The sequence below is a fragment of the Sciurus vulgaris genome (genome assembly GCF_902686455.1).
Source record: "Sciurus vulgaris genome assembly, chromosome: 8".
Taxonomy (NCBI): Eukaryota; Metazoa; Chordata; class Mammalia; order Rodentia; family Sciuridae; genus Sciurus; species Sciurus vulgaris.
In genome coordinates, this window is record NC_136468.1 from 64104711 (window position 1) to 64121812 (window position 17102).

A 17102-nucleotide genomic window follows, 5' to 3' on the forward strand; every position below is an offset into this window, starting at 1 on the left:
CCTTTTGAACTTCTGAATCGGGTTTTCCAGGACACTTCTTCCCCTACTATGGGGCACTATTATAGATAATGTTCTGAAGTAACAACTTCAAGTGCTCCAGCAACAGTTATCCATGGGGCCTCCCATGACCCAGGAAGTAAGCAATGGAACAGGGCAAGATTTGAAATTCTGGGCTGAGTATTCTGAGTGACATACAGAAAAGGGAACAGTGAAGAGTGGCGTGAGCTCTGAGTTCTCAGTGGGGAAGGAATGGGGAAAAGCAGAGCATCCCTCCTTCACTTTTCTGCTGCTGTACCATTTTTGACCAGTGAAACTGGTGCAGGAAGGAGGAAAGGGGTCACAAATAGAGATACCACAAAGCAGAGTGTAAAGAAAAAGACTCAGGGGAAGTCTTGGTTTTCTCGTCCACCAGTTTTGGGACCTAGGACTCGTAAAGTCCATGAGCCACAGCTAGTCTCTTACCACAGGACAGTAATGCCACCTCCCCCAGTGGTAGTGTCCGAGTACTGAGTGGCCCACAGTAGGTGCTCACTGTGTGTTGAGTCTCAATTAGCACTGAAACTTCAGCAGAGATGGCTCAGAAGGAGCCGTGCTGTGAGGAACTCATGCATGAAGAACACACTTATGGTGAACATACGTGATTGCCTATTTTAAAGCACTAAAATCAGCATGTAAGCCCTGTCAGTTTGCAAGTGGAAGAAATCAAAGTTTAAAGAATCACCATTTGTGACTTATTTGGTCCTCTTCAAGGAAGTATTATATTGTTGATTCGCCAAATACTTTGTATTTGTGAACAACACTATATAAAGTATGATGTGCCTATATTAAAAAGGGAAATTAATATAATAGCAAAATAATCTTAAATTTGATCTTCTTAAGGCGTTGTCACAAAATAGGAATGGATTTTGGTAATTAAATGCTGACAATGGATTTTAATATTTCCCATTGTTTAAGGTTAACACACATATTCCTAATTAACTAACCATATGTTCATAATGTACAATTGAAAAATCAAAATTTTGGAACAGATTCTTGATGTTAGTATAACTGAAAACCACTGTGCAGGATCTACTCCATGATTCATAGAAATGAATTTAGATGCATTTTATTTATAATATGACTTCTTTTAAAAGCATGACATAGTAGGAAAAGTGACTTTGAAATATATTACTTATATTATTGCAATTTGGATCCTTCTGAAAACATTTTTCTGTGCACCTGCATTCAGCTAGACTTCCCTCTTCACATCCTCACTCCCTTACTCTCTTGCTATCTCATTTAATCCTCAGGTAATCAAAATTTTGTGGGCATTCTGTTTGTGTGTGGGAATGAGTGCTTTGCTTTTATGTTTTGGCTAGTGTAAAATCGCAGAATGTAGTACCCTGTGATGATTAGAATACTTCTAGTCATAAGCCTCTTGTGTTTCCCTGAATTTTTATAATGTGCACCCATTTCTCTGAAATTGATGGGAATTAGCGCCATGTTTTTGTGGTGAGATTTACTTTTATGATCTTATTACAGGTTACTCAGAATTGCTTCTGACCTCATTCAGATAAGCATAGGCCTTCAAGAGCAGGGTCCCCAGCCCAGTCCTTACATCAGGACCATGGTTGGTTGATTGTTTTAAATTATTTACTAGCATTTTTAACTTATGATGTTATAATGTGCATGCTTCTATTCTTCGAGCAACCAATGTTGGAAAGTATACAATGAAAAGTAATTATCTCTCCCATCACATATTTTTAGTCCTTTTTCCCAGTGGTAAATACATTATATATATATATAATATATATTTTATATATTATATATATACATATTATATATATATAATATATAAAAGAAAAGTTTAGCATCTACTAGCACAGATATGAATATATGTGCTATATTTGATGTGGGTAGAATGATTTGAAAATACTTTGCTTCAAAGTGCTCTGGTTATAAGGACATTTTTAACTTTTTAACATGTGCCATATATAATTTACATACTATAAAATTCACAAAGTATTACAAGTACATATGTCATTAAGTTTTGCTAAAATGATAGAGTTGTGTAACAAGCACCATAATCCTTGGATCATCCATCATCCTGACTTCCCTGTTTCTCTTTCTTTGCCTGTCCCCTCTCCTACCTCCAGTCCCAGATAACCACAAATTGGCTTTCTAGTTTAGCCTTTCTAGAATATTTTTGTAAGGTGAATCATAGGGTATATAGTATTTCACATAGCATACACTTTTGAGAATTATTCATCCGCTGCATATAAGAGTAGTTTGTTTCTTTTACTCCCCAGTCGTATGCCATTGTATGGACCTTTCCTGTGCATTTGCCAGTGGGTGAGCATTTGAGTTGTTTTCACCTTTGGGTGTTAATGAATAAGGTTGTTAGGAACATTTAGATACAAGCGTTTGCTTGTGCATATATTTTCATTTTTCTTGGATAGGTACCAGGAATGGTGTTGCTGGATTTTGTGAAAGGTACATAATTAAATTGTTAAGAAAGTGTCAGGATGTTTTTGAAAATGGCTATAGCATTGTACAGTTCCACCAGTGATATACTGAGTTCCCGATTTCTGCCTACTCTCTCACATTTGGATAATGAGTCTTTTTAAGTACAGTTATTCAAGTTAAATGTATACTGATAACATTTGGAGTTTTAATTTACATTTCTTTAATCTTTTTACATATTTTCATGTGTTTATTAGCCTTCACGTATCTTCTTTGCTAACATGTCTAATTAAATATTTTTCCCATTGGTATATAAGACTATTTGTCTTCTTAAGTTGTAAAAGTTCTCTATATATTCACATTTAAAGACATTTTTAAGATAGATGGTTTGCAAATAGTTGCTCCAGTTCTGTGGCTTGTCTTTTCGTTTTCTTAGTGGAGCCTCCCCCCAACCCCCACCCTCCACTGCCAATACCAGGGATTAAACCCAAAGGCTCTACATCCCCAGCTTGTTTTGACTTTCATTTTGAGACAGGGTTTCAGTAAGTCACCCAGAGTAGACTCAAACTGGGCTATCCTCCTGTCTCAGCCTCCCCAATCACTGGTATTACAGGTGCATTACCACTATAACTAGCTCTTATTGGTGTCTTTTGAAGCACAAAAGTTTGTTAATTTTGAAAAAGTCAAATCTATCAGTTTTCCCCACACCCCCCAGTGGATCATTCATTTGGTGTTGTATCTTTGTTCAGCTCAGAGTCCCAAAAATATTTACTGTTTTCTTCTAGAAGTTGTATAATTTTAGCACATATTTAGATATGTGAGTCAATTTAAGATGATTTTGTGTATGGTGTAAAGTATGGATCTAAGTTTATTGTTTTTTGTTTTTTGGTGTTTTGTGCACGTGTTTATCCAATTGTTCTAGCACCATTTGTTAAGAAACCTATTTTCCCATTGAATATCATGGCACTTTCGACAAAAATGAATTAGCAGAAATTTGAAGGCTTATCTAGAATCTTTATTATGTTCCATTGATCTGTATGTCTACTTGTGCTAATAGCATACTTTCCAGATTATTGTAGATTTATGTTATTCCTTGAAATCAGAGAGTGTTTGTGAATTCTCCAATATTTTTCTCCCTTTTCAAAATGATTTGGCTATTCAAGGTTCTTTGCATTCCCATAGACATAGAAAATTTTATGATTGAATTTTTAATTGTCTTAAATAAAAGACCTGCTGAGATTTCAGTGTTGTGTTGAATCTAGTAGTTTCCCAGATTAACATTAAGCCTTAAAATTCACATATGTATCTTTTTATTTATTTTAATCTTCTTTAATTTCTCTCAGCAAAGGTTTATAATCTTTAATATGCAAATCTTTTATACTTATTAAACTTATTCCTGGATATTTTATTCTTTCTTTTATTATTGTACATAATGTTGTTCTTAGTTATTTTCAGATTATTCATTGCTAATATATATAAAAGTATTTGATTTTTGTTTTTGATCTTGTACACTGCAACTGTATTAAACTCACTGTTTAGGTCTGGGGACTTTTTATAGATTCCATAGTATTTTCTTCATAGTTACTATGTCATTCAGTAACATGCCTTCATTTCCTCCTTTGCAGCTCATATGCCTTTGATTGCTTTCCCTTGCCTTATTACATGAGCTAGAACTTTCCATATGCTGTCAAGTAGTAGACACGTGAGCAGACATCCTTACTTTCCCAAGTTAAAAGCGAAAGCGTTAGCCTTAGAACATTAAGTATGATTTTAGTTGAAGGACTTTTATATGCCCTTTATCAAGTTGAGAAAGTTCTCTTCTGTTCTTATTTCAATGAGACTTTTCATAATCAGTGGGTCTTGAATTTCATCAAATGTTTTTTCTGCATCTATTGAGAGGATCGTGTAATTTTAATAGCTTATCCTGTCAAAATAGGTATTATGTAATACGATTTTTAGATGTTGAACTAATTTTGTATTCCTAGGTCACCACTTGGTCATGGTGTATCTATCTTTCTTTCTTTCTTTTTTTCTTTCTTTCTTTTTCTTTCTTTCTTTCTTTATTTATTTATTTTGGAAAGATGTTGGATTCTGTTTCCATATTTTTTTTAAGAATTTTTCAACCTGTTTGGGCAGGGGATTGCTCTGTTGTTTTCTTTTCATGTGATGTCCCTGGATAATTGAGGCCTCATAAAATGAGTTTTAAAGTACCAATCTACTTTTCTTTCTAAAAAACTTTGGGTAGGGCTCATAGAATTTCTGCCTTAAAAGTTTGATAGAATTCCCCAATGGAGCCATCTAGGCTAGACTTTTATTGTTAAAATATTGTTTAGTTGTTAACTCAATTTCTTTTCTTGATATAGGTTCTGTCCCAATTTTCTTTTTCTTCATGAATCATTCTGGAAATTTGTGTTTCTCTATCCAGGAATTAACTTTTGGATTCATTGATTTCCTTTATGTATTTCTGGGGTTTTTGTTTCAACAATTTTCTACTCTAATATTCATAATTTCATCTTTTCAATTTATTTGTGTTTGGCCTACTTTTCCTTTTCTATCTTTTTGAAGGAGATACTCAGATGAGTGATTCTAGTTCTCTTTCTAGTAAAGGTATTTAATGCTCTAAATTCACTTTAAACACTCGTTTAGCTGAATTCCACAAATTGTGAAATGTTATGCTTTCCTTTTTCACTCAGTTCAAAATATTTTCTTATTTTCCTTATAATTTCTTCTTTGGATCGTAGATTACTTAAAATTGTGCTGTTTATTTTTCAAACATTTGGAATTTTCCAATTCTTCTTCTATTGTTGATTTCTAATAATTTTATTGTAGAAGAAGACATATTTATATGATTTCAGCCCTTATTAATGTATTGTACTTATATAATGGCTTAGTGGATTGTTTTAATTTAATTTGCTTTGGAGGTTTTATGTATTCATTCAGAAATATGTCTCAATGTTTTTAATTCTTATAATCAGATACCCTCAAATGGATACTTTTTGGTTTTTTTCATTTTCTATTATAAAAATAATGTACCTATAATCTATCTGCACAAGAGTATAGATCTATAATAATCTGCAATATAGATCCGTTCTTTTATTTTCTTCTTAAATACCCACTATTTAAGAAGGTTTTTTGGGGTTTTTTTTGTTTGTTTGTTTATGTTTTGTTTTGTTTTGTTTTGTTTGGCACTGGAGACAATGTAATCAACAGAGCTAAATGTATCCTTTTTCTCATGGAGTTGATATTCTATCGGAAAATAAATAATAAATACCAATGTAAGTACACCCTTTATTGCATTTATATCTACCCAACTGGAGCTGGAGCTTTTATATCACCTTATTTCTCTCTTTTTTTTTCTTCATTTCATTCCATGGGCTTTGGGCACACACATTCATGACACGTAGAATTAACAAACACTGCCTCCTGTTTTCTTGTTTGCATACCACTGACTTATTTAATACATTCGACTGCTGTTTCTTGAACAATATTAATAATGCAGATTATGGAAATGTTTGTCTTGATTGATGATTTAAATAGAAACAGTATCGTTTTATGCCATCAGTCATAACACTGGCATTTCATTTGAGATTAATTTTACCATGTTAAAGCCATGCCCCTCAACTCCCATTTCTTTAGGAATCTTTATCAAAACTGGATTATATGACTGGGCATGGTGGCACATGCCTGTAATCCCAGTGACTCAAGAGACTGGAGCAGGAGAATCCCAAATTCAAGGCAACCTCAGCAACTCAATAAGACCCTGTCTCAAAATAAAAAACAAGAGGGGTTAGGGGAAGTAGTAGCTCAATGGAGAGCATCCCTATGTTCAGGTCTCAGTATAGCAAAAAAAGAAAAAATGCATAACTAATTTTATCAGAAGCTTCTTTGGCATCTTTGAAAATGATAATTATCTTTTCCTTTAATTTTTCACTGTGATGAATTACATTAAGGGATCATTAATATTGAATTATTCTGAATTCTATTTGTTTATATAAAACTGTACATTAATATTAATTTATGATTTTGACCTAAAGTTTTCTTTTTTTTGTTAGATTTTATTATTAAAGTTATGCTCTTCATAAAAGCAGTAACTCTTTTCTCTGCTATGAAACAGTTGCATTGAAGTTATCTACAATCTACATCTTTGAAATGGTCTAGTTCTGGTGTATTGTGTTTTATTTTTATATTTTGTTTGGTTTGATGAAAGTATATATACCCTCTTAGAACTTTCTCATTTTCTTCCATAGTGACTAATCTTAGAGTTTCTGTCTTGTCTGGGCTCAGTTTTTATAATGTATGCTTGTCCTGCAAAATTATCTCCCTTACTCATGTTTTCCAATATATTTCAATAGCATTCTCTACTTTTCTTGTAATTTCCACTTTACCTAAGAGTATTTCTATTATTCTATTATTCTCATTTTTTAACTAGTGATATTTTCTTAATTAGACTGGCTGACATTTTTATATTTTAATGGTTCAGGAAACATACTAGTTTATTTACAAATAATTTGTTGGCGATGCTCAACCTAGTATGAAACAGGAACTCATTACAGCCTTTGCAATAGAGGCTCTTAGATGTCTGGGGTAAAGAAAACCCAGAGTGATTGCCAGGATCAATCTTTATCTTAAATTTTTCTCTGATTTAGATTAAAATTCAATGAACTCCCATATATAATTTGTGAACCTCTTATAAGTTGCATTTGATTGGGTTTTGAAACTTTCTCTTCCTATTCCTATTATTTCCTCTTTATGCTGAAAATAATGGATAATGCAAAACTTCTCTTTTTTTACTTTAAAACAAAATTCAACATTCGAAGTGCATCATAGATTATATCAGAGCTTTGTCTAAGGAAAAACTATAAAAATTATATACAACAAAAATTGTCCTTATATAAAAATTCTTGCTTCAAAATTCCAAAACATAAATATCAGAAAAAACATTGTATCCCAATTTTTAAACTATATAGAGAAAAATATGAAAAGCAATGCTATAAGAAACATTGGTATTTTTAGTAGTGCTAATACTTTTTTCTAAAACATATTTTTACTTAAAAATAATTTCAGATTCACAGAAATTATTTATCCATGTCACTGTTAATATTTGGCCCTACTTGTTTTATAAGTGTGTGTGTGTGTGTGTGTGTGTGTGTGTGTGTGTGTGTATGTTTCTGAACTATTCGAGAGTAAGTTTCATTTACCCCAAAATATTTTTGTATTTGCTTCATGTTGTTCTTTGTTTGGAGAAATATTTAAGCAGTCACTTGGTTAAAGCTCTAAAAGATACTTTTAGTGAAGCAGTTTGGAATTAAAATCCACTATGACCACATAAACAAAAGACTTAAGAAATCATCAAAACACATTTATGCAGAGAAAGAGATTTAAAGACTCACCAGTCATAAGGCTCTGATACAGGAATATTTCTGATAGGAAAGCATGGGTTATTTGAAAATATTAGTATTCAGAGAGATTAGGAGAATATCAGAATGGATATTCCACATTGAATACTATTCAAAATAATCTGACTTTCCATTTGGTGTCAGTATATAAAAGCACACATGTCAGAGCAAACCAAGTAACAAATCTGCAGCATGAGTTGTAAATGGCATGCTACACTGGCTTCTGTATTAACATATATTCTCTCAAGACTTAGCAATTTAACACAATAATATTCTGCTCTGCATTCATGTAATATCCAGCACATGTGTTCCTGAATGGCAGATCTCCTAGGTAGCTCTCCTCCAAGCAGTGTCTCAGGGATCCAGGCTTCTCTCTGGTGAATCTCTGTATACTGTGACCCACCCAATCACGTTTCTCAGAAGACTTCCCCCACCAGGTGCTCCCTAACCAGCTCACAGTTGAAATGAGAAACAACAGAGTGCAGTATCATAAAAAGGCTTCAGGGGCCAGTACTAGAAGTAGCGTACATCATTTTTCCACATTCCATTGGTGAGAACTCTGTTCTAGGTCCCATTAACCACACACAAAAAAGTAAATAAAACTGGGAAATGCCATTCTGTGATACTACAGAGCATTCAAGGAATGGTTTGAATTCACACATGTAGTAGACACTTCACCCTTGATAATCCTCATATGCTATCTGTACCTTGACCTGAACATCAGGGACATATAATTATTGGTTATGTCAAATCACAGGTGAAAACTTTAGTGCTGTGATTTTGTTTGGGCTTTTTTAAAAATTTTATTATTTTTTAATTTGTTCTAATTAGTTATACATGACAGTAGACTGCATTTTGACACATTGTACACAAATGGGGCCCAACTTACTCCTCTGGCTGTACATGGTACAGAGTCACACCAGTCATGCAATCATACATGTATATAGGGTAATAATATCCACCTCATTTCACCATTCTTCCCTCCCCCACACCTCCTCCCCTCGCCCCAGTCCCCTCTGCCCAATCAAAAATTTCTTCATCCTTCCCTGTTCCCCCCATTATGGATTCAGCTTTCACCTATCAAAGAAAGCATTCAGCCTTTGGTTTTTTGGATTTGGCTTATTTCACTTAACATGATATTCTCCAGCTCCATCCATTTGCCAGCAAATGCCATAATTTCATTCTTCTTTATGACTGAATAATATTCCATTGTGTATATATACCACATTTTCCTTATCCATTCATCTGTTGAAGGGTACCTAGGTTGGTTCCATAATTTAGCTAATGTGAATCAAGCTGCTACAAACATTGATGTGGCTGCATCACTATACTGTGATGATTTTAAGTCCTTTTGGTATACACCAAGGAGTGGGATAGCTGGGTTAAATGGTGGTTCCACTGGGCTTTTGAGGTACACTCAAGCCAACTGTATATCTATTAAATTTCAAAAAGTATCCTCAGATTTTCCTTTTCAACTTTCTTAGAGAAAGAACTTATAATTAGACTTAGGTTTGGCCAAAGTTCAGTGGATATGTGTCTAGGCAGAGGGACAGACAGCTTAGGGTCCCCAAATGTAAGTAGTCTAAGTACTGTATCAATTACAAGATACCCCATCCTAAACGTGGAAAACACCAAGGATCTCAGAAGACATACATACATTGGAAAATTGATGCAAAGATGACACTAAGGATGAGAGGAGATGGTGGGAATTCTTGCAGAGTTGTCATACCACTTAGAAGTAGCAAAAACAAAACTCAAACCAGAGACTTCTGACTATAAGGTTGTTGTTGTTATTGTTGTTTTGGTACCAGGATTGAATCCAGGGGTGCTTCACCATTGAGCCACATCCTCAGTCCTTTCTTGATAAGTTGCTTAGGACCTTGCTAATTTGCTTAAGCTGACTTTAAACTTGCAATCCTCCTGCCTCAGCCTCTAAGTCACTGGGATTACAGGTGTGTGCCACCGTACGTAGCCTGACTGTAAGATTTTACATTATATCAGTTTTCCCAAAATTCATGGAAAAAAATCTTTAATGACTTCTGCTTTGCTCTTCTTTGCCCTGTATTTAATAAGTATTTGGGGAGTATTTACTTTGCCCAGCACTGGTCTAGGTGTTGAGAATATGGCAGTCGTGAAAACAAAAGACCCTCAAGAAGATTACCTCCTAAGAGAAATTAGACAACAAATAATGAAATGCGTGTTGGATATTGGAAAGAACTAAAACTGAGAAACAGCGTCAAAGAGAGATTAGTGAGCGAGAAAGTGGGGAGGAGCGGCAAGGAAGACAGTTCTGGAGTACAGAAATCTAAAGGAAGTGAGGCAGCAAACTGTAGGCTATGCAAGGAAGGGAATTCACAGCAGATGGAGGTCCTGGGGCAGGATGTGCGTGGTGTAGACAGGTCAGCAACAAGGGGCTACTGAGGCTGAAGCTCAGCAGGGAAGAGGTGGAATGGTAGAGGAGATGAGAGAGATTGGTGGGGGTGGAGCAAGACAGGCAATGTAGGCTGGTGTTGCTTTGGACCACACAAAGGACTTTGGATTTCACTTTTGAATGAAGTGATGAGCTGTGGGAACAGAGGAGTGACGTAACATTGTAAAAGGCTCGTGCTGGCTGCTGTGTTGAGAATAGACTGTTGGTGAGAAGGATGGAAACACAAAGATGAGCAGGCGGCTTTCACAGCAATCCAATGAGAGGTGAAGAAAGCATGGAGGAGGACCATAGGAGTGAGGGTGGTGGGGAACGCACTGGATATAATTCAGAGGAAGAGCCACAGGACTTGACAATGGATGAGAACGGGGGCTATAAGAGAAAGAGGAATCAAAGCCCTCCAGGTTTTTGACCTAAGCAACCAGAACAGCGTTGCCCTTAATTGATAAGAGGAATATGATGGGGGAGCATGGCCGTGGCAGGAAGAAGAGGGAGTCAGGAGTCCTGTTCGGAACATGTCAAGCTTGAGATGCCTCTTAGTTATCCAAGTAGAGGTGATTGGCACATGGAGGGTAGTAAAGCCCGACACTGATTGAGGACATCTAGAAAGTGAGTATAAATAAGCAAGAGAGAAACATTCGGAGGGTTGGGAACCTCTAATTTTAAAGATGAGGAGAGGGACCAGCAAATGGCTATATAAAAGCATGACTTGTGAAGGAAAAGAAACACTAACAGAGGGGTTCCTGCAGTTTTATGAAAGAAAATGTTTCAAGATGGAAGGGGTAGACACTTGTGTCAAGTGCTGAGCAAAATAGGGATGAGAATTTAGAATTAAATTTGACAACTGGATCAAATATTGTGAGTTAACATGACCATTCAAATCAGTTGAGGGAAAAAAACTGAATTTTTCTTCCATTTAGTTGCCTGATTGATGAGAAGTCAATCTTAGTGTTTTGGTCACTTGAGAACAAAGCCCCCATTCGTGTTTGAATTTGCAGTGTGCATTGATTTGCATGTACTGTGATTTTCTATAAACGTGGGGCAGGGAGATTATCCTTTCTCCCTTTTTGTTATCCTGGATTAGCTTTATTTTATGTCATTCAACTCAAGTGAGATCATCTTCTTATCACCAGGAGAGCTAACATTCCTGTTTGTGCCAATGTCTCAGTTATGTGAGATGTTCTGTGACATCTCATCCAAAGGAAAAGCTGTGGTACTCGATATTTTCTTGCATCATTCATTTAAAGCGTATGCGGGGGCGGGGGGAATGACAACCAATATATCAAGGTGATTCTTGGAAACAAGTCACTTTTTCATTCAACCCTTTATCACAAAGTTCAAATACCATAAAAGTAAAAAATTAAAAACTGTAGATTCTCTTTAACTCAAAAAGTACCTTGGCTCTCCTCCCAACACACACACACACACACACACACACACATACACACACGCACACACACACACACATGCACACACACATCAGGTAAGTGTAAGTGGGGTTAATTATCAATTTATTCTATTTAAAAATATATCTGTTGGCCATTTTTTCATTTCTAAGTATAAATGGAAGAAGAGAATGGAGTTTATTGACAGCAAATCCAATATGCATGTAACAGGTTATAACTGTTAATTACTGATCTAATCTTAACCCTTTATTTACCCCTTTTGCTAATTTGAGAATATCTTAAATGCAAAAGATGAAAGTGTAAAGATTTACATTCATCACAGTCACCACTATAATTGCTCTGGTAGAGATATACAGAAATGCCAATTCAGAGAAACTACTAGTTCTTAAAATTCTAATTTAACCTAACTAATTTCCCTCAAGAGCAAGAACTATATCTTATTTACCATTTTTTCCTCAGAGCTTGGCATGCACATTTGTTAAATTATTTTATTGTTATGACATTAGGGAGGAGAAGGAAAGTCACAAAACAAAATCAGGAAGATGCATGTGTGAGCCAAGTAATGCAGCTGAGTGTACAAAAACAGACAGAACTATTTTTCTACAGATTTTCTTGTGTCTGGTCTTCTAAAGTGATTGTAGCAAAGCTCTGTTCTCTTTGGTCATGTACCAAGCGTTTGCCTAATTTATCTTTCTTCTTCCTCTTTGTTCATTCCACAAATGTACCAGGTGCTATTCTAAATATGGGGACAGTGAACAAAATAAATTCTTGTTAAGGAGTTTACCTCAAATGGGTAATAATCCTATAAATTAACCCACAAGTGATACTAGTTATATAAAATTTGCCATTCAACAGTATCCTCAGAAGAAAACATACAGGATTATTGGCATTAGATGATGAAAAACTATTTGACTGAAATCAGAATACCAGGTTTCTAGTACAATCTGTGCTGCTAATTCACATGGTAACTTTGAGCATGTTGGTTAAGTTTTCTGGCCACCAGATTCTCATTTTTAAATTGAAGATAATGTGCATCATCCATATCATCTCAAACTCTGGCGTTCTCAAGGCTTCTGAGTTATAAATTTAGTGAGTTTTAATTGTGCCTTCATTAGTCGTGGACCCCAGGAGAAAGGAATTGTAAAAAATAGTCTGTTTTCTACATATTAACCATGATCCTAAGTCCTGCCTTCTCCTAATCCACAGTAGTAATTCCCTTGAGCTCGCAGTCCTAAGTTTATTCACCTTATGCTACTTGGCAGTAGTAGCAGAATATGAGATTTCAAAAAAATGAGAGATGAAAAATGAAGCATGTTTAACCATGTTTTCTACATGTTAAAAATTTCAAAATATTTATGCAATAATGGTTTTAACCAATAATTCTAAAACTGCAGAGAGATGATCAAATTTACAATTACATAAAATATGTTCAGTCAGTTCATGTAACTTACTTTTAAGAGTGGAAAGGAATCCTAGTGCCTTTTTATCAAGACTTTTTTAAAAAGCAACATCAAATCTAAAAATAACCAGTATACAATAAATTTGCCGTCTCAAATTTTCCACCTAAATTTTTAGCACCTAAATAACCAAAAAACAATAATAATAACCATCTGCCTCTAGAGTGTAAATTTTATTTTGGCAATTATGCTGGTCATGTCAAGAACACGTTTTGCCTCTGGAGTGCTCATAGCAATGAGAGCAGAAATTTATAGTGGACTGTGTGCAATTACATTTACATACAAGAGAATTCCAGATGGTAAACTCCAGACATTTTGCCATGGCAACTGCTGAATCACAATTCTTACATATAATAGGTTCTTAGTTGTTGCATAAATGAATGAAATCACCTACAACATTATCTGGCTATAAAACATTATAAAGTCATGTTCATTTTTTTCCATATTGCAGAATATGAAACCATAGACTTTTAATGAGTATAAATTCTACCAAAAGGTACAGATGAAAATAATTGCAGTTATTATACCACATTAATGAAAGTTATGCTAATTGCCCTAAAATTTAAAGAAAATATATTATGTTTTGCCTCTCCTCCTAATTAACGTTATTTCACAATGTAGGGTAAATTTGTGGAGGATTTTGTAGTGCATTAGATAAATCAGTTTTACATTTGCAAGAGAGTGAATTTTAATGAGTGTTATAATGCATTTTGTTTCAAAAACAGTTTCACGTTAGAAAGCATCTACTGGTAGACTGGGAAAAGTTGTTCCAAAGTAAAACTCCCATTTCAATTTTCAAATAAAACTTATTGATAGAAGTATAAATCAATCCATTTCAGTCAAATGGACATAAATTTGGGATGATTGTTTTATTTTAGCCATGTTTTCTGTATGTTAAAATATTCAAAATATTTATGCCAGCCATTTAAAGTGACTTGGGAGGTTTTCTAAATCCCACTTGTCACCCTGTATACAGAAAAAAAAAAAAAAAGAAAAAAGAAACATTAATGACCATTAATATACATTAATTAAATCCACATTTAGCTGAAGCTAATTTAATACACCATCATCCCAAGGGCTTATGTATACATTCCTGTCTTGCACCTCAGAAACTAGACTATCATTTCTTCTTCCCTACTGGCTTCAGAGGAAGACTTACAGGTTCTCCTTTCAAGAACACTAACTTCACCTTGATCAGAAAGAAACCACTCTGTCTACTCAAGGAGCTGCCTCATCAGTATCTTCCTCCCCAGGGAAACTGTTATAACTTCCTTCTTCTCTGAATACCTTACCCAAGCTTCCGTATTTGCCCAAATTTATCCCGTCCTTTAAGAATATTTCCTTGATTCTGCATTGCCATCCAGTAATGGTCCTTTCTCTTTTCTTTCATTCACAGTCAGCTTTCTTGAAAGATCATCCATTTATGTACCTAATGTATACCATCCTATTCCACAAATCATTGAAGATAGCCGTTCTTGCAGGAATAGGTTTCCCTTCACATCTCTGCCTCCTGACCTGCCTTACACCTCCCAACCTACTTCTGACTGGTTTCTGTCCTCATCAGGCTTCTGCAGATGTTCCCTCTGAGGTTGACAATGGCTTCCTATTTGCCAAAGGGAGTTCTCATTTCTTCCACAGTCTCTCCACCCTTGGTTCCCAGGACAACAGTCTCCTCTGGATGTTGTCCTACTCCTTCTCAGACTCAGAATCCCTTTCTTTGTCCCTCCTCAAAAACTGACATTCCCCAGCTTTTGTTTCTTATAACTCTTTTGTTATATTATTTGTAAGCATACTCCCACAGCCATGGCCAGATGGTATTATCTACTCTTATCATTTTATTTCTCCTCTTAAAATCTCCTGTGGTTCTCCCCTGGCCTCTAAGATTCACAAGGCTCAATCTGACATCCAAATCCTTCATTGCCTGGTCCATACCAATCTTGTTAGCTTCATCTTACATCATTCATTGCATTTCATCACTTCATTCATTCTTCATTCTACCAATATTCATTGAGCAACTACCATGTTTCAGACACCATTAGCAGTTCTGTGATACAGCAGTGAGCAAAAGATGAAAAATGTTTGTCTTTGTGGAACTTAATTTCTCCTAGCAGCACAAAACAGTTATTGCATCTGTCTTTGTTATTGAAAATTATTTCTTCTCACCAGAAAAAAAAATCCCTTTCCTTCTATGTTTTATGACAAACTCCTGTTTATCCTTGTGAATTCAGGTCAGGTGTTACTTCTTCCTGGAAGACTATTCCAGCTTCCCTCATATCCCCAGGAAGCCCTCATTTCTTCAGGTCAAAGTTCATTAAGTGATATTATTGACATTTCCATTATACCTCTTCAAAATTTCTCAGAAGACTCCAACAGAGGCATATTATGCCTTCCAGACTAGGAGATACCTGACCCTTTAAAAATTGTAAATGGAGCAGTAGCCCAGTTCACCCTGTACGCACTGGTCAGTGGATCTCTGGTTGTTAGGAATCCACACAACAAGGATCTGGTCTAGTTGAGAGGACAATTTACTGCTCCAAACAGCCTTGCTCATATATCTTGTGAAACATGAATGAATTTAGTTTAGTGTTCTTGCATTATACAACTATGCTATTAGCCTAATTATAATGTAATTCTCAAAATGGATATAAGTCCAGCAGTACAATCGTTCTTTACTTTTAGTCCCGATTTGTCCCTAAACATTCTTTTAGCAGAAGACATGAGATATATTACATTCATGTCTACATCTGTACCTTTTAATGTTTAGTAAATAGTGTTTGCTATTTTCTCCTCTCAGAAAAGCCTCTTAAATTCGTGAGTTTTGGTTCAAAGCTTCACACTTTCCAACAATAGACCTTATAATATATGTATCCTTTTCCCTCCTTTTATTATTCTACATGGATTTTTTTTTTCCTTGTGGATGATCTTCCAGCAATGGTTCCTGATTTAAGGCTATTCCTCCCCCATATATCAGGGGTACATTTCTAACTGTACAGGATCATTTGGGGATTGTATTATGGGAAAAGGACTTCAGGATCTGATTTTGAAATAAAACTCTGTTTTAAAAATGTTAGGGGCTGGGGTTGTGACTCAGTGGTAGAGCGCTTGCCCGGCATGTGTGAGGCACTGAGTTCGATTCTCAGCATCACATAAAAATAAATAAATAAAATGAAGGTATCGTTTCCACCTACAACTAAAATAAAATATTACTAAATAAATAAATAAAAAGAATTTTGTTGCAGGCTCAAAAGGATGCAGGCGCTTGTCAAGAGCTGGACTTGCCACATCCTGGGTTCTCAACACATCCCAATGACAAGCATGCCTCAGCCTCCAGACCCTTTGAAGACCTCCTTCGTGTCTGACAAGGGGAAAGGATTAAGTAAGGGAAAGAGAACTTTCATACCTTGTCACTATAAGGTAGCAAACTGGAGCTCTCTCAAGAGACCTCCAGGACCTTACAGTAGAAAAAGTCACCATATCTGTCCAGTAAACTTGTTCGGGTACAGAAAAAGTGTTACCATGCTTGTCTGGTAGAATAAAGCATAATAATTCTGGTAATTGTAGTTTTAACCTCAAGACTGCCTAACTTGAATTTCTATTTATTATATTTTTTTCAAGGCTGCTTTTCTTCCTCAGCTATTATTATGACCAGGTTCTTACTGGCATTGAATGTCCAGGGATCAGGAATGAGAAAATACTCTACTTTTGAGGACAAGTACACATCCAAAAGAGGTCCCATCCAAAATTCTCAGAAGCAGCATCTCCGTTGAGACATGTTCTCACTCTTTCCTACAGCCAGGGAGTTCTCTGGTCTTTTCATCTTAGATCTTCTCTTCTGCTGTTGGCAAAGCTTGCCAAACCTTCTCAGTTTTCCTGGTAGCAGCATTACACTCCTCAGCCTCCTCAAGGTGTGGTGGTCCACCATCCTCATTATCCGGGAAATCAGTTTTACATCCTACCTCAGATTAACTGAGTC

General features: G+C 35.5%; 1 protein-coding gene across 9 annotated transcripts in view; it reads left to right on the plus strand.

The window, feature by feature from the left end:
* MAGI2 (membrane associated guanylate kinase, WW and PDZ domain containing 2) overlaps window positions 1-17102 on the plus strand; it is a 1317383-nt gene that overhangs the window by 1097895 nt on the left and 202386 nt on the right. The window lies entirely within an intron of this gene.